General features: G+C 35.8%; 1 protein-coding gene across 3 annotated transcripts in view; it reads left to right on the top strand.

The window, feature by feature from the left end:
* LOC138710650 (cilia- and flagella-associated protein 298) overlaps positions 1-22,255 on the top strand; it is a 429,392-nt gene that overhangs the window by 261,319 nt on the left and 145,818 nt on the right. The window contains exon 1 of one of the 3 annotated variants that reach the window (XM_069841688.1): positions 8,253-8,430. The exons of the other annotated variants lie outside the window; for them this stretch is intronic. The gene's annotated coding sequence lies outside the window, so the exon portion shown is untranslated. Of the gene's footprint in view, positions 1-8,252; positions 8,431-22,255 lie in introns of those variants that run through there. 3 annotated transcript variants of the gene reach the window in all.

Here is a 22,255-nt window from a genome sequence, read left to right on the forward strand (position 1 = left end):
TTTATATCTATTAGGGCCTATATCCTGCCCTAACCCTACTCCTTTCCCGATACCTATTTTACCCATATACTATCCATGTTCTACTCTACCCAAGTCTACTTACATTCTCTCCTATTTCCACTCTATACATATTCTACTTCCACAACAAATATAAATGACAATCGAGAGGAAATTAAACGCAGAATAAATATAGGAAATGCCCACTATTATTCGGCTGAGAAGCTTTTGTCATTCAGTTAAAAATACTGAAAGTTAGAATTTATAAATAGTTATATTACCGGTTGTTATGTTTGGTTGTGAAACTTGGATTCTCACTTTGAGAGAGAAATAGAGATTAAGGATGTTAGAGAATAAGGTGCTTAGGAAAATATTTGAGGCTAAGAGGAGAATGGAAGAAGTTACAGAACGCAGAACTGCACTCATCGCATTCTTCACCCAACATAATTATGAACATTTAATGCAGATGTTTGAGATGGACAGGGCATGTAGCACGTTTGGGCGAATATAATATTAAAATGGATTTGAGGGAGGTGGGATACGACGCTAGGGACTGGATTAATCTTGCTCAAGATAGGGACCGATGGTGGGTCTACATGATGGCGGCAGTGAACCTTCGGGTTTCTTAAAAGCCATTTGTAAGTAAGTAAGTATATCTTTTGTATTTAGATCCTTATCTCCATTCCATTTCCGTCCCTGTTTTATATTGCCCTTTCCATCCTACCCCTTTCTATCCAAATAATAACTGTTAGACGCTTTATTACTGTGACATCCACGTAGTCATCTTATCGAACCACTCACGTATATGTGTTATAGAATTAGCCCTGACAAGATTTGTGATCGCCATATTATATGTGGCATATATCAGTTAATTTATCTTGTAATGTAAATGCTGTAAATTTTCGCAGTGTTTCAAAATTTGATCATAATTGAACTGACTGTTTCAAACAAAAGAGTCCTGTGTTCGATTTCGGACGTATCCTGTAAGCAATACTTTTCTATATATACAAATTTCCTTTTGTCTTTTACATTCCACCATTATACCACGATATCCATATCACCAACTCTTCCACTCTAAACAGCTCCTATAAAATTACCGTGCTTTGAGACGAAACTCTGGGGTCAAGATCAGTTGAGACTGGGGTTACACATCCGATTAGAACTTCCATAGCAGATCTTGGATCCACTCAGCCTGCTATGAAATTGAGTAACGGCTAGAGATAACAGGTGGGGCGAGAAGCTGACCACAAACCGGAAGAATATGCCGATGTCAAGAGAGCGTCGAAGCTCTACTTTCCTGTCTCCATACATCCTCAGTGATGTGAAGGTAGCCATAGTTATCTTTTACATTGTAGAATTTATGTGCTGTATCTCACATCACATCCTTCTCGAAGCGAGTTCAAGGAAGCATTGTAGCTTTACTACATGCTTTTGTACTCCTCGAAGATCTGTACCTTATTATTCTTTCATTTTTTCTGTCCAAGTGCAGGTCACTCACTGTAAACCCAGCATTCTCCAATCCTTCCTATTTTTCGCCTTCCTCTTAGTCTTCGCCCGCGATCCATATAGTTATCTTAATGTTGTCCATAATTTGATATCTTCTTCTGTTCGGAACTTTTCTTCCGTTCACCATTCCTTCCAGTGCATCCTTTAGTAGGCAGTTTCTTCTTAGCCAGTTACCAGCCAATTTATTTTTATCTTCCTGATCCATTTCAGCATTATTCTCTCTTCATCCACTCTCTCTAGAACAGCTTAATTATCGGATTGGGTAGCGTAGTCGGTATAGCGCTGGCCTTCTGTGCTCGAGGTTGCGGGTTCGATCCTGGACCAGGTCGATGGCATTTAAGTGTGCTTAAATGCGATAGGCTCATGCCAGTAGATTTACTGGCATGTAGAAGAACTCCTGCGGGACAAAATTTCGGTACACCGGCGACGCTGATATAACCTCGGCAGTTGTCAGCGTCGTTAAATAAATAAAAAAGCAGCTTAATTTGTTATTCTGTCTGTTTCACACTCTCCATTATTCTCCATATCAACATTTTAAATGCTTGTAGTCGTTTCTCTTCGTTTCGTCGTAACGTCCATGTTTCTGCTCTGTACAGTGCCACATTCCATACAAAGCACTTCACTAGACTCTTCCTTAGTCCTTTTTTCAGAGGTCAGCAGAAAATGCTCTTTTATTCTATTAAAAGCTTTCTTTGCCATTAGGCCTACTATCCTCCTTTTGACTTCTTGGCAGCAGCTCATGTTACTATTTACCCTACATCCCAAGTATTTGAAGCTGTCCACTTGCTACCTTATTGTATTATTATTATTATTATTATTATTATTATTGTTATTATTATTATTATTATTATTATTATTATTATTATTATTATTATTATTACGGATAATTTGAATGCTGTCTCTCACATCAGGTCCTCCTAGTGTCGAGTTCTAGAAAGCAGTTTTACGTGCTTGCCTTCTGTATGGTATGTAAATGTACATCTTTAAGCTACCTATTACAAGTACATTCGGGTTCTTATTTAGGGGGTGGTAAATTGGGCACTTGCTCAGGGCGGCAGTTTTAGAAAGCGGAGAATATCCGGAAAATTGTACAAAACTAGGGTGAAATTGAGTGTATCTTTGGTGTAAAGTATACATTTTAAAATGTAAATGTCCCCTTGCGGATATTTTATGTCATTAACTTGTGTTGGAGCCACCGGTGTAGCTCGGTCGGTTAAGACGCTTGCCAGCCGATCCGGAGTTGCGCTCGGGCGCGGGTTCGATTCCCGCTTGGGCTGATTACCTAGTTGGGTTTTTTCCGATTTTTTCCCCAACCGTAAGGCAAATGTCAGGTAATCTATGGCGAATCCTCCGCCTCATCTCGCTATCACTAGTTCCATCGACGCTAAATAACCTCGTAGTTGATACAGCGTCGTTAAATAACGAAGTGAAAAAACTTGTGTTGTAACACTGGTCAAATTATTTTGTTTTGTAGGAAGTTTGTTTTGGTTCTGGTTTTATATTAATATTCTTTGTAGAATTAATAATTTTAAGTGGTGTTTCTTTGTCCGTATAAAGTAATTAAACTTATTTTTCGTGAAAAGTGACTTACTTATTGTAATTTTTTTAATTTGGTTATTTAACGACGCTGTATCAACTACTAGGTTATTTAGCGTCGATGAGATTGGTAATAGCGAGATGATATTTGGCGAGATGACGCCGAGGATTCGCCATAGATTACCTGGCATTCACCTTACGGTTGAGGAAAACCTCGGAAAAAACCCAACCAGCGGGGATCGAACCCGCGCCCGAGCGCAACTTCAGACCGGGAGGCAAGCGCCTTAACCGACTGAGCCGCGCTGGTGGCTGTTACTGTAATTCTGATCTCATTTATTTAATCTTTTTATTACCATAATTATTTTTGTATGACTTTGTTGCAATAACTTGGCCTAAGTTTGCACTTTGTTTTATTCCTTTAGTAGTTTTACACCTTGGTTCTTTTAACGTTAGGCCTATTGTGTCATTCCGTCTAGCGCAATAATTGCGAGAACATATTACAAGATTTTCCTTGTTTTTGTGAAAATACGTTAACAACATTAAATAATACTGGGCTTAATTATTTTATTTATAAGACTTTAAATTATGCAAAGATGAAATTGATTGGATAAATTGAAGATTTATTTAAATAAACTTTTATAATTCGTTTCTGAAAAAAATTTAATGGAATGGGAGTCCTACCTCCCTGTGTCTGTACTCCAAAGATCTGTACGCGAACACTTTTATCTTTTAAATTATACTAATTTTAGTGGTATGCCTTTCTTCACCTCCGGCTAGTGCCGAAGTACAGAAACTCCCATGTTCTACTTCCCTGCCTCTTGAACGATGTGTAAATGGCCACCTTTAGGCATCGTGTTATATGGGTACTTTGCATAATTTAAGTGTTGTGGCGAAGTCAAGAAGGCGTGGGTGTTCGACGTTCCTTTCTCTTCAGTGGTGTGTGAACGGACACCTTTACCTTTTGCATTATACTAATTTAACTACTGTCTCTCATCACTTTCCTTCTTATGCGAAGATAAAGCATGGAGGATCTACCTCCCTGCCTCCCGTGATTCTCAATTGTTTGCACAGGGCTCTTTTAATCCTCTTACATTATACTGGAGTTTTCAGTAGTTACGTATAATTGCAATTAAAATTGAATGAGTGAATTTGGGACAAATTGCTCAAATACATCAAAACTTGTATTTGGAAAGGAATATTTTTATGAGAACCAAATATTTTATCGACTATTGTTGTGCAAATTATGACTTCATTTAGAACATTTTAAAATGACATCCTAGAGTTTTTAATATCATCTGAGAGTGTCTCCACAGTCTAGTATATACAGTCACGAAGCTCGATACGTAGGGAATATGCATCCATAGATAGTTGCTAACCACTAGGATCGCTACTATCGCCTCATTTACAGACAATGCGAAATGGTACCGGCACAGTTGCTAACCACTAGGATCGCTACTATCGCCTCATTTACAGACAATGCGAAATGGTACCGGCACAGTCTATTGTTTCTAGCACCCTCAACAATTCAAGCTTCGTGACTGTATATACTAGGATGTAGTGTGTGTGTATTTTTTTGTATCGTTATGCAATACTTCATTAAACAAGTAGGCCTACTATGGTAAATATAAAATTTAATTGATACATTTTGTTAGTCCTTGTACAGAGTGATTTATATAGAACTGACACATTTCTTTCTTTCTTTATTTCAAAACGATTGATGCTAGCCACAATTTGTTATACCTCAAATGTAGAGTATCTTTGGGAGATTACTAACCTCTATAGCAAATGAAAATTCTTTGTTTATTCGGCTGGAAATTCACTTAATGGCCAGTTTTTAAGCAAATTAAGCAGGAGTTTTGATTCCCTGTCACGAGATGTGCAGATGTTTATTCTTTATTCTGTGTATTTATTGTCATTATTATTATTATTATTTTAGAGATCCAGTCGTTTCCAATTTGTTTACCAGTCCCAGTATTGTGTTTCTTTGGAGGGATTACGAACACCAAATTCTCTCTGGCTTGCCCTTAGAGTAGCTGTAATTGAATTCGTAATCCAGTATTGCTTCACAAGGAAGAGCCGTTGATTTAATGTGTACTGCATTTTCAGTGACTAAAACAAAATGTCGAAAACAGATGCCAACAATAAGGAATAAAGAATAAACATCTGCGCATCTCGTGACAGGGAATCAAAACTCCTGCTTAATTTGACGTTAAAAATGGTCATTAAGTGAATTTCCAGCCGAATAAATAAAGAATTTTCAACATTTGCTATAGAGGTTAGTAATCTCCCAAAGATACTCTACATTTGAGGTATAACAAATTGTGGCTAGCATCAATCGTTTTGAAATAAAGAAAGAAAGAAATATGTTAGTTCTATATAAATCACTCTGTATTATGGGAGCAGTTTTATTGATGGAATAAATATAAAAAGGGTCTTCTTAACAAAATATAATCTTATTATCTGTGACATGTAACGTTCTCTGAATTTCTCTTCTATTCTCTATCACAGTTGACTGAGAAATAGGTGGCCTATTTGGACGCGTTTCGTCTTCTGTCGCCAAATCCCATCATTATCAGAATCTCATTTCTCTCAAGAACATCTTGTTCTATGCTTTCATAACACAAGGACTAACAAAATGTATCAATAGTTAAATTTTGCCATAGTAACCATAACCACAGTGCTTTTGTGTAAAATAAATTAAGTATTGCATAGCGTTAAAAAAATTATATTATGCTCTTTTGTATGATATTTAAAGGCTGTATGATGTAGCCTATTTAAAAATGTTCTCGATGACGTCATAATTTGCACAATCAAGGGCGCCCGCCGGATCCAATCTCGGTAGTAGCAAGATGGTTAGAAAATTAGAGGAAACGGATGGACGAGAATAGAGAAAATTGAACATGAAAAATAGTCGGTTCTGAAATCTAAATTACCCTGCGCACGCATTCATATTTAAAGCACTCACTTTTGTTGAATTGTTTACTGAGGGTTTGAGAAAACATGTATCGAACTCATAAAGAAAAAAAAACTCGTGAAAAGTAAAAATCTCAGTGGTAATAATTGCTGCCATTGGCTACCCTCTGCGGGCGCCCTTGTGCACAATAGTCACAAAAAATTTAGTCTTCATAAAAATATTCCTTTCTGAATACAAGGCTTGTAATTGTGCGTTACTTTCGAAAAGAAAACTGTATAATTTAAGTACTGTGTCCCACATCACCTTCTTCTACAGTGGATTCGGAGTTTAGAAAATACCATTGGGTATGTAAGCGTCTTGTTAGCGGATATAGCGGACATCCCCTTTTTTGTAATATAATCAAAATAAGTTATTTAAGTATTTTCTAACGTATATAAAATAACCGAAGTAAATCTACGTAAATACTGTAACTAAACAATGCTTCAAATATAATCGCCTTGTAACTTACTGCTTATAAATATGGCCAGGAAGTTCATGCCCTAAAAACCTACTAAACATGCATGCAAGTATTCCTTAAAACATTCAAATATGCCAACAAATATGCACTGATAAAATTCTATATCATTTTATTGATATCACTAATAAATAAATAAGTAATAATAATAATAATAATCATAATAATAATAAACTAATAAATGAAACAACATTATAGGTCAAACTAGATGAGATTAAACTTACATTTTATTGTTGAGAGCGGCACATTACAGTGCCTTGAGAGTCGCTAGGTGTGCCGCAAAACTTTCAATACTTTTCTGGCAAAAATAATTATAATAATTTCACTCAGTACCAGTTCTTAAAACTAGAATATGATGATTTCATTTTAAAAATCCAAATACTCATTTTATGCAACATAAAATTAGCTTTAATGATCTTAAACGCTAAAATATGCCACAATAATACATCATTAAATATTATGCATTTATAAAATACGCCAAAATATGCAATATATGCAACATAAAATTTGGTTTCATAAGCTTAAATGTTGATGATTCATGAAAATGATTAATCAGCAATTAATTACAGCCAATGGAAAAATATATGCAAATGCATGAACTTCCTGGCCATACTGATAAACTCATTTATATAGTAGTTTATGTAGTATTTTCAATAACCGAATAAATTGAATAGATTTACTTCTAATATTATTATAATATAATAATATTACAAAGAGAGAGGATGTCCGGTAAGAAGACGTCCATATACCCAATGGTATTTTCTAAACTACGAACGCTCTTACAGTACCGAGGTCAAGAAAACACGGGAACTATACCTCTCTCCGTGCTCCGTGCTCCTTCTAATGTCGAGTCAAGAAACATAGGGGCTCTACCTCCCTGCCTTCGTTCTCCTCAGTAGTATGTACAGCTGGATTCAACGCTCTTGGCCCTTGTCCTTGCTTGTTTGGCTAGTGAGCGAGCTGTGTGTTGCGTCATAAGAAATAAATTTAATCGCAAACGTGCATAGGAGGGAAAGAGCGAAGAGGAAGAATGAGAGGGACACTCCATGTCAAGAAAATATGTCATCATGACATTGTTTAGTCAACAGACGTAGTGGTTAGTAACGGGATGTGTGAAAGAATATATATTGTGTTTTTAAGACGGAGTGTATCGCGACATGATAAGAAGAAAGTGTTAGGTGTTATGACTGTGCGTCCTTACCTGTGCGACCCTGGCCGCCAGGTGATAACTCGCTCTTAGTCTATCTACTTAATTTTTTGCAGGGGCCAAAATCCTTGAATCAAGCTGTACACGGATAGTTTTATCTTTTACATTATAAAATTTAAGTGTATGGCTCACATCACTTCCTTCTAGTGTCGAGGTCAAGAAAGCATTGGGACTCTACCTCCCTGTCCCCCGTGTCCTCAGTGGTGTGTACGCAACAATATTTTCTCTGTAAAATTGTAGAATTTAAGTTCTGTTTCTCATTTCTCTTAGTGCCGAGGTCAGGAAAGAACGGGAGCTCTACCTCTCTGCTTTCTGTGCCCCTCAATCCTTTACCTTCCACAGCAGAGTTCAACCACCTGGAATCCCCAGTGTCACAAGACATACGGTTGCTGGATGTGTTTCTGAAATCGATTTTTAGAATCGATTTGTTACTCGTACCGTAATAATACTGTAATTATGTTCAATTTAGCAGAGCTTGCGAGTTAGTCCGCACCGGCGTCGTGGCGCTGCTGCCGCTCGGCACAGCGACGCCTGGCGCTATCTCGCCGCGTCCGAGCGCCAGTGGTTCGAAGGGCTCAGTCATCATGGGGGCTGTAGTGACGTAGCGTTGAAACCGAACCCGTCCATCCCAAAGCACAACAGCAACATCTCACGGGTACATCGGCATTGCTGTGTGTTATGTGCGTGTGTCTCCGGTAGCTGGTAGTGATCTGTGAATATATGTTATCCAATCATTTGTTTATCCATAACTTTGAGGTAAGGGACGTCTGTAAGGAAGGTCATTGAAGAATTTTCGAATTCCCATTTACCAACTCTGGTTGGTCGTTCTTCATTCTTGATGTTCTCGTGGAAGTATTTTAGTAATTTGGTTTATTTTGTATTGTTTTCAATATTATTATCGCATATTACAAGTCCTACTGAAGAAGAGTTTTCGCATGCAATTTATTTTTATTAATTATTGATTATGGTACAAATAAATGTTGCTTTTAGTAATTAAACAAACCAAAATTTGCGCTAATAATAATATTAATGCTGATGTAATCTTACAATAAATATTTTAGGTATGAGATATTAGATTTTCACTATGAAGAATAATTTTAGATTGTTAACTGTTTCTTGAGATTTTCTATTGCCGACGTTTCGGAACCATTTAAAGGTACGCTCCTAATGAATGAACGTTAAATAGTTCCAAAGCTTCGGAAATTTGAAACTTGAAGATTTGAGTGACAATCACAAAATGGTTTAAATATTTGAAATGAAGACAAATGTATGCAAGATAAAGTCTCGGTAAATGGCACAAAAATAAATTGGATGGAGTTACGCAATAAGAAATCAACTAACAAAAACCTGCTGTCGAGGTGTTAACTATTGATGTAAATCTGTTTTTTTATTAAACATATCATTCAAGAAGTATTGTGACATACCATCACAAAAAAGTATAAATAATAAGAAAATGGTAACTGATTTTTAGTAACAACCAGCAGTTGATTTAACATTGAAAAAACAAAATTATTTTTATGCAATGAACAATTTTACTAGAAATGACAGCAGAGTGCAGATATCGCGTTATTAATTTTTTTCTGAGTTAAGTAATCCAGCCAACACATTTGTGTAAATATATCGACTTTTCTTAAATTGTCGCTTGATCGCTTGTTGTCTAATACTGTCCGATTAATCGATCGTTTTTATGTTTTCCCGCTTTAAAATAACATGCAACTCAAACAGATATAAAACGTTAGGTTTATTTACTGGTATGAAAGTGGGTTATGTATTTAATTAGCCTCGTTTTCAAATAAGGACTGCTGAATTACTCAATTGCATTGTTATGCACGAGAAGTACATGTGAAAATTAGTATATAATTACTTTTATGAGACTTCGACAACTTGTCTTGAAGCAGGAAAGAAATTCTCAAATTTAGGATTGGTTTGATAAATTTTTAACTTTCATTTTATGTTCTGTCAGTTGTGACGCGTAAAACTCCTAGCGCGCCGCTATGGGGAACGCATTGCAGATATGTCTGTCGGTCTGCTGTGCTCAGCACAGTCCTTGGCTCATGCATATATCACGATCTTCGTCCTCCATAAAGTCGTACATCAGCGCCTGGTGTAGCATCTTCGTCTTCTTTTTTTCTGTACGTCATTTTCGTCTTGTGCATGTATCTATTCTCTACTTACCCGCCCACGTTGTGTTACTTCCAACACGCTGCGTCTTTCATTCCGTTGTTTATTGATACAGCATTTATCATTGTGACATGTTCATTTGCAATGTTGGCGTTGCTTTCTTCTAAGCACATAGAGAAAACTGTTCCATATGTTTCCGACAGTCAAAAGGCAAACGACCAAATTGCTTCGATATGACTTTGATGTTACTTTCTCCCTCGCTTATGGAATTCTTGAGCTATGAACGCAGTGAAAGTAGTTACTGGAGATACTGCGTTCGTCTTTAAACAGATTCGTAGACTTTTAATACAATACTGTGACGTCAGTATTGTGTTAAGTTATTATATTTTTATATTGATTTCGAGTCCATGTTTTCCTTTATGGTTTTATGTTTAATACCACAGAAGATAGGTTGAATAAATTCTGTTAATCTAAAAATAGTTGAAATGGACAAAAAACAATAAAAACGAAGTATTCACTTGTACGTGAGGACTACTTTATAAAATTTAATGTAAATAATACAAAATGCATGTATATTTTCTTTCCATTTTTTTTATTAATATACACTAAGTAATTTCAGGAATGAAATCCTCTCCAGCGCCAAATATATATTTTAATATCTCGACGATCTTTTTTGGGGCCTTATCTAATTATGAACTTATCTGGGCATATTAAATCATGAAATGTATTTTATATTTCAATTAGTTTTACCATATTGCCACTGACGTTTCTTATTTATAAATTTCTCTTGGCATAATAAATCATGAAATGTATTTGGTATTTGAATACATTAGTTTAACCATATTGCCACTGATTTTTCTAATTTATAAATTCTCTGGGCATAGTAAATCATGAAATGTATTTTATATTTGAATTAGTTTGACCATATTGCCACTGACGTTTCTAATTTATAAACTTAATTGATGATAAATCATGAAATGTATTTTATATTTGAATTGGTTTAACCATATTGCCACTGACTTGATATAGAGTAACGTGGATATGCTCTCGCATGAGATGGAATGCCGTTAACCTCAAATGTATGGGAATGTCAGGTAATAGATGGCGACTATTTGGATTCGTCTCATCAAAATATGATTTGAATATCCCCATTTCCGTTGGCACTACATAACCGTGCAGTTTTTTTAAGTGTTGCTTAACGACGCTGTATGAACTACTAGGTTATATAGCGTCAATTAAATTTACAATAGCGAGATGATATTTGACGGGATAAGGCCAGAGATTACCTGATATTCGCCTTACAGTTGTGGTAAATCTCTGAGAAGACCCAATCAGGTAATCAGCCCAAAGAGGAATCGAACCCGTGCCAGAGCACAACTTGGAATCAGTAGCAAAACGCGCTACCGCTTGAGCTAGACCGGTGGCTCCCGTACAGTTTAGTGTCGTTAAGTAGACTATGTAAAAAAAAGTAATTTTGCACATAGTTTTGAGAAAATTTAATGTTACAACATTTTTACTAGGTTCTTATTAAACAGCAGGTACGTAGTGCCCTGTTAGCGAACTTTCCCCGCTTTCTAAAATGTTCTGAATTACAATTTATCCCTTTATCCTCAGAAAGGTAACAGATCTATCATATTATTTAGTCGAATAAAAATAATCAAATATCTTTTTAACATTAGGTATGTGTGGATATGGGTTACGCTTTTAATCAAAATACTATCTTAGATGTTATGTAACTGGACTCGTATTTTTTTTTATTTGGTGGGAAAAGGCGGGAATGATTGATAAATTATATTCCAATACTGTCATGTTATTTATTATTAAAAATGATATGGAGATTTTGGATGTTTGCACTACTTCGTAGACGTAGTAGAAACATCCAGAATCTGTGTTTTGGATACGTTGCCAAGAGCTACACTCCCAGAAAGATGGCATTTCCTTGCCTATCTGATGATGCAGACGAAATGTTAGTCCGAAACGTTGGATGTTTCTATATCTATGGTACATTACAAGAAGTGACGGTGAATCACTATGATTGCGTGAAACGTTTAAGTTGTTCCGAGACTGCTACTGTGAGATTTATTGATTCATTGATAAAACAGTCGTGGTATCGTAATTGATTTATAGACAATTACTCATTAATAGCCAATATACATGATCATGAAATTAGAAATAGTGAACAAATTAATATTCCATACTGTAGATTACATAAAACTAGTACAAATTTTTCTGTCATGGGGATGAAATTATATAATAAGCTTCCCAGTCAATATTACAAGTTACCAACCAATAGTTTCAAAACTAGATTTTATAATTGGCTTTCAATTAATCCTTTCTATTCGTAGATGAGTTTCTTAACATAAATTCATACGAAATTGTTTTTTAATAAATAAAGTTATTTACATTTAGTTACAAATATTTAAACTTTACTGTTTTCAATTATATGTGTATTTTCAAATATATGTTTTTTTTTTCCTCCCTTCTGTATTGTGACGAAGCCTATCACTGTATGTTTAATGGCTTAATAAATTGAATTGAATTGAATTGAAAATTGAATTGATTTGATAAAAACAGTCGTGGTATCGCAGATACATAGATGAAGTCAAAAGAAAAACAAAATAAACAAACTAAAATACTATATCAACAATAGTTTTCATAAATTGATTTATATCATAAAAAGGTTTTTGATTTGCCAATACGTGCGCTATAAGCAAGTTTATTAAACATAGACAATGCAATTGATGTAAACCATTGTTTAGACTTGGTTAATCTAACCCTAGGGGTCACAAGGTGGTAATTATGTCTTGTACCATAATGATGAATCTCGTTATGTGGATAATAGCTGCTTAAATTTGACTTAATTTTAATCACACAATGGAAAATATACAAATTCACAACAGTTAAAATTCTTTCAGAATAAACAAAAATCTGCAATGAGCATTAAAATCAGAATCAGTCAAAATGCGTATTGCCTTTTTTTTTTTTCAAAAGAAGTACTTGATCAATTTTCTGACAGTTTCCCCACAAATGAATTCCATAAGTAATAATACTATTTAAAAAAAAGCAAAATTTGACTGTGAGCATAGTTGGGATTAGAAGGATGTTTGGGGTTGGAAATAAAGTTAGATATACAGTATTTTTCTTTGTATTTAGGCCTACAGCATTTATATTTAAAAAAAAAGGAGCCCTCTCGTTAATTATTTCGTGATTGCTTCCTTATTCCATGAGGCCTAGCCTCGAGGCAACAATGCAATTATTGATAGTCGAAACGATTAACATATCACTATGACGCCAATGAGTTCTTTGACATTTTTAATAACTTGTCTAGGCTATACAGAGAATTGGATTAATTTGGAAATTAATACCACAGTTGAGTATTTAAAAAAAGACTATATTAAATTAACTATTTCTGTTGTCATATGAATACCCCGCATTTATTAATTATCCGTCGTTTATATACGAATAATTTGTTCTGAAATTAAAATTTAGTTAAATATTTTGTTAAGCTTTTATATTTACGTTAAAAATTAATACATTATGCTGTCTCATTTGTTTCCCTTCTATGTTTTACCGCGGCTGGCTGGATTCAAAGCTAGTTTGTTTTAAACACATAATTTTAGTCGTCCAAGGCCTACTGTAATTCATGAAATCACCGTTTTAATACAAGATAAGAGCAAACTTTCAAGACCTGACGTGTCCCTTTCAGAAAATTCTACAAAATTTGTCCTTGTATTCATCAAATTTTTTTCTATGGTAAATTTTTTTAAGAATTCATAGCAAAAAAAAATATCTTTAATATTTCACCTCAGAAAATATTTTGTTCATTGCAAGTTTTTGGCATCTGAAGTGTATTTTCTGAAAATTGGCATGTCAAGTTTTGTAACTTTGTTCCTCAAGTGTGACCAGAGTCCTCGTATGCGAAGCTCATATACGTTTTGCAGTAAAACACAAAACCTCAGCACCGTTGGAGTGAGCGTGAGTGTCGATCTTATCCGCAATATTCGTTTTATTTTTTCTTGAAGCTACATTTAAGATATCGTACGTTATTACTTTTTCTACAGTCTTTTTCTTTATTTTCTGTTCCTTTCATAAATTTAACAACCAATAATAAAATTCCTTAAAGAACAAAAACTTAAAGAAAGCTCTATTTCTACCCTTACGCTTGATTGGTTTGTAAGCCGACTCCCTTATGGGAAAAATCGATACATTTGCCATACATCTACGATTTGGAGGGAACTTCCTTTGGACTATTTACACTGCTGTAAATTAGTTATCAAGGCGCTTGAGTAGCATGGAAATAGAACGCCATGCTTTCTTGACTTTGGCGCTAAAATGAGGTAGTGTGGTCGAAACCATGCTCCGACAGCCTTTTACTCCCTGAAGAGCTCGGTGCTCAATTTGATACGAGGCTGACAGAACGTTGGGGCCCGCCACCATCCGAAATTAAACCCAGGACCTTTCAGTTCTTGGATAGTTGCTCTACTAATGAAGCTACTCTGCCGCCACACTGTTGCGCATGCCCGAAAAAAAAAAGTCACTTCCGACTGCTACAGTCCTTTCGGCAGTAGGTAGTATGCACAAGATTTTCAATTTTACGTTGTGACCACAACTCTTTGTTCTAGTGCGAGGTCATTAAAGAATTGGCTATAGCCAGGAACGTCATTTCGCTTTTTGCTTGGGGGCAAAATATTTTTGAGGAAAACCTTATAGGGTGTATATCGCTTGGCGTATTCTTATCACTGTTTCCTCTGAAATGAACTGTTTTCCATACTGTAAACATTGTTCAACCCCTGATCACATATAACTGATTGATCAGCCTAATGGGCTTTTAAGACAACCCCTTTTATCAACTTCACTATGCTGTCATGTAGCGACTGTAAAATTAACTCACGTTATAACCCTTACGGAATTGCTTGGAGTAATAGCACAGTCTAGTATATACAGTCAGGAAGCTTGAGTTGTTGAGGGTACTAGAAACAATAGACTGTCCCGGTACTATTTCGCATTGTGTGTGATGAGGCGATAGTAGCGATCCTAGTGGTTACCAACTATCTATGTATGCATATTCCCTACATATTGAACTTCGTGATTGTATATACTAGACTGTGGTAATAGCTTGCAACTGTACTTCCACCTAGCGGTCGTTACCAAAAATGTCTTTTCGACAGCGGAGGCTCTGGTGGTTGTTCTCTTTTTATGTTGCCATTTCATAACATGGAAATTATCAATCTGATATGTATGTGATCAGGGTTTGAACTTAACCGCTAGTGATGGGCGAAGTTGTTCTTTTCCCGGAACAGTTCCGACGGTTCCGGTTCCGAAAAAATACTATGTTCCAAATAACAGTTCCGAAATAACAGTCACCAGTGGTGATGAGTTGGAGTCGTTGAGTCGTTCAAACGAACGGTACAGTACCCTCCCTCTTCACCATAGACAAATAACACCATGCAGCTCACACTGGAGCACTCATAGGCATGACATAGTACACATTCTTATCTATAGATGGCACTGCAATGCACATTCGAATCGATTTTGGAAAATTGCTGTGCATGCGGACAGAACTCAAAAGCTTAATGTTAGTAATTACACAGCTGTTGACTACAAGGACAGAATACAACACTTTGTTTTCGTACATAAAGTTATAAAGACATGGTAGCCAACTAAAAAAATAACATAACATTTAAAACATATGGTATGTAATTTCTGTTCTCTCTCTTACATAATAAAAAAAAAAAAACAAATCATTAATTTTTATTTTTACTTTTCTTAATGCACAGTTATAATAATAATAATAATAATAATAATAATAATAATAATAATAATAATAATAATAATAATAATAAATATTACAATTTCATAAATAAAAAAGATATATATTGGCAGTACAGAAACCTGGAAACCCCGCAGTGGGTTAGTAAAATGTTGGAATCGCATCTTTACCAAAGTGTAATTTAAACTTCGCATTAAACATCGCTCTCCAAATCAGTACTTATATGGGTAGTTTCCAACAAATAATGCTACAACATTTTTGTCGTTCTTTGATAACAGAGAAGATAGCACAAAAACTTGTGCTTGTCAGACTTAACCTCAACAAACGACATACAGACATTGTAACTAAACCACTCATTACCATTTACGACTTTAACCTTTGTATAGAATCAGCTGATCAATGAATTAATAATAGTATGCGTACTTTATGACTTTGTAGAATGTTTATAAAACAGAATTAGTCAACTAATGGTGAAATAAACCATAAAGCGGGAATGAATATTGCAGATTATTAAATACTTACTATAACAAGACAGATGATTGGCCAGTCTTACAAATGTTGATATTAAAGTTCGCGCCACCGCAAGGATTTCAATTTCCATGCGCCCCCCTCCAACCACGTGAGAGTTTCAAATACCAACTTCATCCAACGAAGTTCCAAGTACAACATAAAGAACAACGAGAACAGTGTAACTGCTGCTGTCGTTGGTTCATCGGAACAAGCTCCGACGTTCCGACTGTTATCTCGGAGTCGGAACATACCTTGTGCAACGCGGTACTGCGAGCCCGCAACAGCTGGGCAAGTGAGCAGCTCGGAGTCGGAACACTGTTATTTCGGAACAGGAGGTTCCGACCTACTGTTCATTTTTGCAACAGTTCGAGGGAGTCGGAACATACCTTGTGCAACGCGGTACTGCGAGCTCGCAACAGCTGGGCAAGTGAGCAGCTCGGAGTCGGAACACTGTTATTTCGGAACAGGAGGTTCCGACCTACTGTCCATTTTTGCAACAGTTCCGAGACCGGAACAGTTCCAAAATAACTGTTGTGTTATTTTTTACCCATCTCTATTAACCGCTGAGGTTAATTTGATCATAAAGAAAAGGATTTAAACCTAATGGCATTGTTGCTTTAAGACATGAATCTTCGTTCTTGTGCTTAGCTATGTAACTAAATTATGACAAATTAATATGTTTAAATTTTATGATTTTACTCAAATTCTATTATAGACGGACCGTAAATATTTTTTTCTCACTTCTGACAATATGTAGAAAAATTTCAATTTCAGAAATTTAGAAATTGATGCAGGAACACCGCCTGTAAAATTCACTCTTAAATTAATTCAACACGTTCTGCACTTATACGTATATTCTTAAGTGTTTGCAGTAGTAGCTCAGACATACTGTGTCCAAAATCTTTAAACAGGTCGTCGGTTATTACGGTTGGCTAGGGGGAGCCAAGCCAGAGCTGAACACATGCTCTAACATCTGTAAGTGTAAAGGAGTAATGTATCGAATTCCACAAGTCGTGACACGGATTTGATTGCACATACAGTCTACTCCAAATAATATAAAAAAAAAGTCGATTCCCATCTAAGACTGACTAGGGTATAGTCGTCATAAATTTATTTTTATGCGCTGAAAACATCAACATTACATTAAATGCAGTGATTTGAACACCAGATTTTCTTGTGTATAGTGCATTTCTAACGGGACAAGGCATTGCCGGATGATATACCAATGTTACAAACCATTTCCTGAATTAGTGCCAACAAATCTTATCTTTTATTTCATAAGAGTTTATAGAAGTGAAATGTTTTATTATTAATGGTACAGTTCTAACATTTTTTTCTTTAGTAGTAGGCCCTAGTGCGTAAATATGTTAGGAAAAAAATCCACAAAATATTAGAGGGAACTTGGGAATTTCACTTGAAACAAATAAGGATATAGGTATGGAAATAAATCGCGAAAATACAAAGTATGTGATTATGTCTCGTGATCAGAACATAGTACGAAATGGAAATACAAGAATTGGAGAATTATCCTTTGAAGAGGTGGAAAAATTCAAATATCTTGGAGCAACAGTAACAAAATGGCACTCAAGAGGAAATTAAACGCAGAATAAATATTGGAAATGCCTGTTATTATGTTGAGAAACTTTTGTCATCTGGTCTGCTTTCTAAAAGTCTGAAAGTTAGAATTTATAAAACAGTTACATTACCGGTTCTGTATGGTTGTGAAACTTGGACTCTCACTTTGAGAGAGGAGCAAAGGCTAAGGGTGTTTGAGAATAAGGTAGTGAGAAAAGTATTTGGGGCTCAGGGGAATGAAGTTACAGGAGAATGGAGAAAGTTACAAAACACCGCAGAACTGCATGCATAGTATTCTTCACGTAAAATAATTAGAAACATTAAATCCAGACGGTTGAGATGGGCAGGGCATGTGGCACGTATGAGTGAATCCAAAAATGCGTATAGTGTGTTAGTTGGGAGACCTGAAGAAAAAAAACCTTTCCGGAGGCCGAGACGTAGATGGGACGATAATATGAAATGGATTTGAGGGGGTTGGGATATGATGGTAGGGACTGAATTAATCTTCGTCAGTTTAGGAATCTGTGGCGGGCTTATGTGAAGGCGGCAATGAGTCTCCGTATTATCTAAAAGACATTTGTAAGTAAGTAGTACTACTCAATTATTAATATTTTATCTTAGAAAGTGGGGGGAGGGGAACTAATGCTCCTAAATGACGTCTCTGACTCTACCTTTCTTATGGATCTATATGGATTTTGTTTACTTCCTAGATTTTACATAATTTAGATTCGTCATGATGTAGAATTCAGTAGGCTATTGACTGTGCGTGTAAACATGTAAACAGTGTCATGGTTTAAATCTCGCGTACCCTACAGTATAAGTACTTACATGTGAATATGATGATCTTTGTTGTATTCCAACATTTGTCAGATCCATGCTAGCTTAATTTCAGGTTAAAAACATTGAACCGAGCACGGTAGTGTAATAGTTATCATTCCCATGTTCATTCCAGAGATCTGGGGTTTGATTCTGAGGACACGCTAGCCTGACGTCGACTTTTTGTGGATTTTCCCAAGTCCCTCCAGGTGAATACTGGGATAGTACCAATTTAAAGGGCTATGACCCTACGCCTTCCCAATCATTACCCCCGTCACTTCTCATCTGTCATGCTATCTCCTATCCGCGATAGACCTGCCACCTTTCCGACAGAGTAGCGCACTCGACAAAGCTGTGTCCGTTGAATACAACGGTAGACCACAGCCATGTAGTAAATTGCCGAAAGAAATAATAAAAAAAGTAATCCGCATTATCAAAATTTTTCAGTTTATATTATTTTATTTGGTTTTGGATGTTCTTTGATAATTGGGGCGCTCTCTGGAACGAGAGTTCAACTACAAAATCTTAGATTTGAGATTCGGAGTATCAAATATTTTAGATCTGGAACAACGGCATTACCCAGGACGACACTGAAATGTTTCTAGAGGGTGTTGTGTCTGTTGGAGGGGAATTATATATTTTGTCAGGAGGGATATGATATATTGGTTAAGAATTCAATGTATGCTATAAACGAAGAAAAGGACTTAACGTACATTAAGTTATTATACCACGGAACGCCCCAATTTAATTATTTGTATCATTAAATTGTCAAATCCATAAAATGGTGTGGATTTATCTCCGGATACTTATTAGGACGTTTATAACAGTATTATTGTGTTTACTTTCTCACATGGCATTTGTTGCTTTGTAGCTGTAGTTATTTTCGTATTCTATGTTTATGAGCCTCATTATCTGAAATTACAATAAATACCCAAGTGCCGGTAATTAAAGTTTAAAACCCCTTTGTTGATCGTATGACGTCAAAGGAAACGGTGCCGTGTAAAAAACTGTACTTACGTTCGAACATAACTTTGAAAGATATTACGTTTTAACAGATCTGATATCAGAAGAAAGTATTCTTCTTTTTATAAGGCAATTACAGCTCCGAGTTAGCTCTAACCCCCCCCCCCCATAATTCTCCTTCTTTCGCTTTTACCTACCAACTGACAATCTTCATCCTTTTCAAGTTCACAGGCAGACATTATCTACATACAGTATTTGAAATGAATGATAACTGAACTACAGTTTCTCGGATGTTCCTCTCACTACAGGGTGTTAAAAAGTATCCAATATTTTAGGAGGCGCTAGTATCCATCAAAACAAGAAATTAATGTCTAATAAACATGGGTCCTATAACACATACTTTCTGAGATCTGAACACTTGTTCTTATTGAGGTCTTAATGTGACGTCCATTCATGGCAATGCATTCCTCTGCCCTTCAACGTGAAGAATCATGCACTCTTTGAAATTGACCTGGTTGTTCTTGTATGTGCTGACATGTTTTGAAGACGCGAACCTGGAGTGTCTGCACATTATTGGAGTGGCGTAGACCAATTTCTTCATGTGTCCCCATAATCAAAAATCTAGGGGATTTAGGTTTGGGGAACGAGCGGGCCAAGTGTGGGGCGTCCCCGACCAATCCAGCGGTAATACGTTAATAAGAAAATCCTGATAACGAGTCCCAATTAAACTCTGTGGTAGCACGTATGGTCCTATTCATTTATCACCAAAAACACCTGCCCATACGTTGATTGAGAATCGGTGCTAATGCCATGTTTCTTCAACTGCATGGGGATTTTCACCAGCCCACACATGTTGATTACGAAAATTCACAACACCATCTCTGCTGAACCCCGCTCATATCCCCAACCAGACTTTTGTTTTCAGTATTCCTTGCGACGTATCATTATTCCATGCCAGGGATGTCAACTACGGTATGGTTATCTGGTAGTCTGCTGTACTGTAGGGCAGAGAAATGCATTGCCATATGTGGACATCACATTGAGTACCTCCTATGAACAAGTATTTATATCTCAGAAAGTATGTGTTCTAGGACCCATGTTTATTAGACATTATTTTCTTGTTTTGTTGCATACTATCGCCTCCTAAAATATTGAAACTTTTTAACACCCTGTATAATGATAAATTTCACACACACACACACACACACACACACACACTGTACAAATCACCCATGGTCTGTGTTAATTGCCTATGTAACGAGAAAGTATGGGCGACGTAGTGGCGATGTTTCAGTGAAAGTTGTGTAGTAATACGAGCTATCGAATTTACATTATAAGCCTCAATGAGATGCTTAGCGGTGTCAATGGAAACAAAGGCCCTTCATTGTGACATTGATTATGCTTGTGGTCGTTGATTTACGCTTGTACGTACAGCTCATAACGCCGTAATATAAAATGAAAGCGGGAAATAATTATTATGAGGCGAAAAAGAAACAAAAATACATTTTTGGTGTAATGTATATACTGTATGATGTTAGCCACGTATGGAATATCACTCCTAACTTTTTATAGCTAGACCTACTAATATATTCATTTCACGAAGAAATGTTACGTATGGATATAAACGTTATTTCAAATAACCCGCTTAATGTTACGACAATATTCGTACAAAAATATTGATTCACATGTACAATATGTGACGAAAACACTTCACCTTTAATTTATATCCTATACTAGTTTTTAATATTTGGAATCCCCATTCAATATTACATACAGCTGCATTAAAATTTCACTCATATTATTGAAAGTGAAACTGTAGAAATCCTAATGCGTGATTATGGCAACAGAAAGAGAAATAAACAAGAGAGATGACAATGTATTTAATGAGATACATCCTTTCGCTTTCAGTAAGCATCGCCATGATGGACGATTTTCAGCTCTAGAATGAAAGAGACATTGTTGATTTGTCAGTGTTTTGTTAGTTTCATGACCACGCTTATACACAAACTTGTTTATATTACGCAATCAAGGCTTTCGAAAGTTAAATGATATTTACAAGAAAATAGTCAATGGAGTGAATGAAATTGTTATGCATGTATATGTAAAGTTCAATGGAGGTATTAAATATGTAAAAATTAATAGTCTATATGGCGCCAAGTAAGATTTTTTGCCACATTCTATATACCTGAAACAATATTTTTGTAAGAACATTATTGTAATATATACAGGGTGTTTCAGAAATACTTTGACAAACCTTGGGGGCATGTTCGTCACACCAATACAAAAAAAAAGAAGTACATATAAACATAAGTTCGAAAATCCTTAGTTTTTTAGTTATTAATGAAAGAACATAATGAAACATCTGTTAGATATTGTCAGCTTGGTAGCAAGTGTTGCAACGTTAATCAATTCAGAAACTCGTAACAAATGTTCAAAATGTTCTCTTGCTTTCACACACTCATGCACTCGTCGGATCATGGACTCCTTGGCAACACATAGCCATCTAGGATACAATGGGTGCATAAGCAGACTTGTATCGATAACGTCATTCGATTATCTAGCAAAATGAATATTATTATCGGTTACAAACTCTAGTTGTTGGATTGTACTTCGAAGCATGTTGAACGTAAACTTTCATTGTTATGAGTTTCTGAATTGATTAAAGTTGCAACACTTGCTACCAAGCTGACAGTATCTAACAGATATTTCATTATGTTCTTTCATTAAAAAAAAAAAAACCCTAAGGATTTTCAGACATATGTTTATATGAACTTTTTTTCTTGTTTTGGTGTGAGGAACATGGCCCTAAGATTTGTCAAATTATTT

This window comes from Periplaneta americana, chromosome 12 (assembly GCF_040183065.1).
Source record: "Periplaneta americana isolate PAMFEO1 chromosome 12, P.americana_PAMFEO1_priV1, whole genome shotgun sequence".
Classification (NCBI taxonomy): domain Eukaryota; kingdom Metazoa; phylum Arthropoda; class Insecta; order Blattodea; family Blattidae; genus Periplaneta; species Periplaneta americana.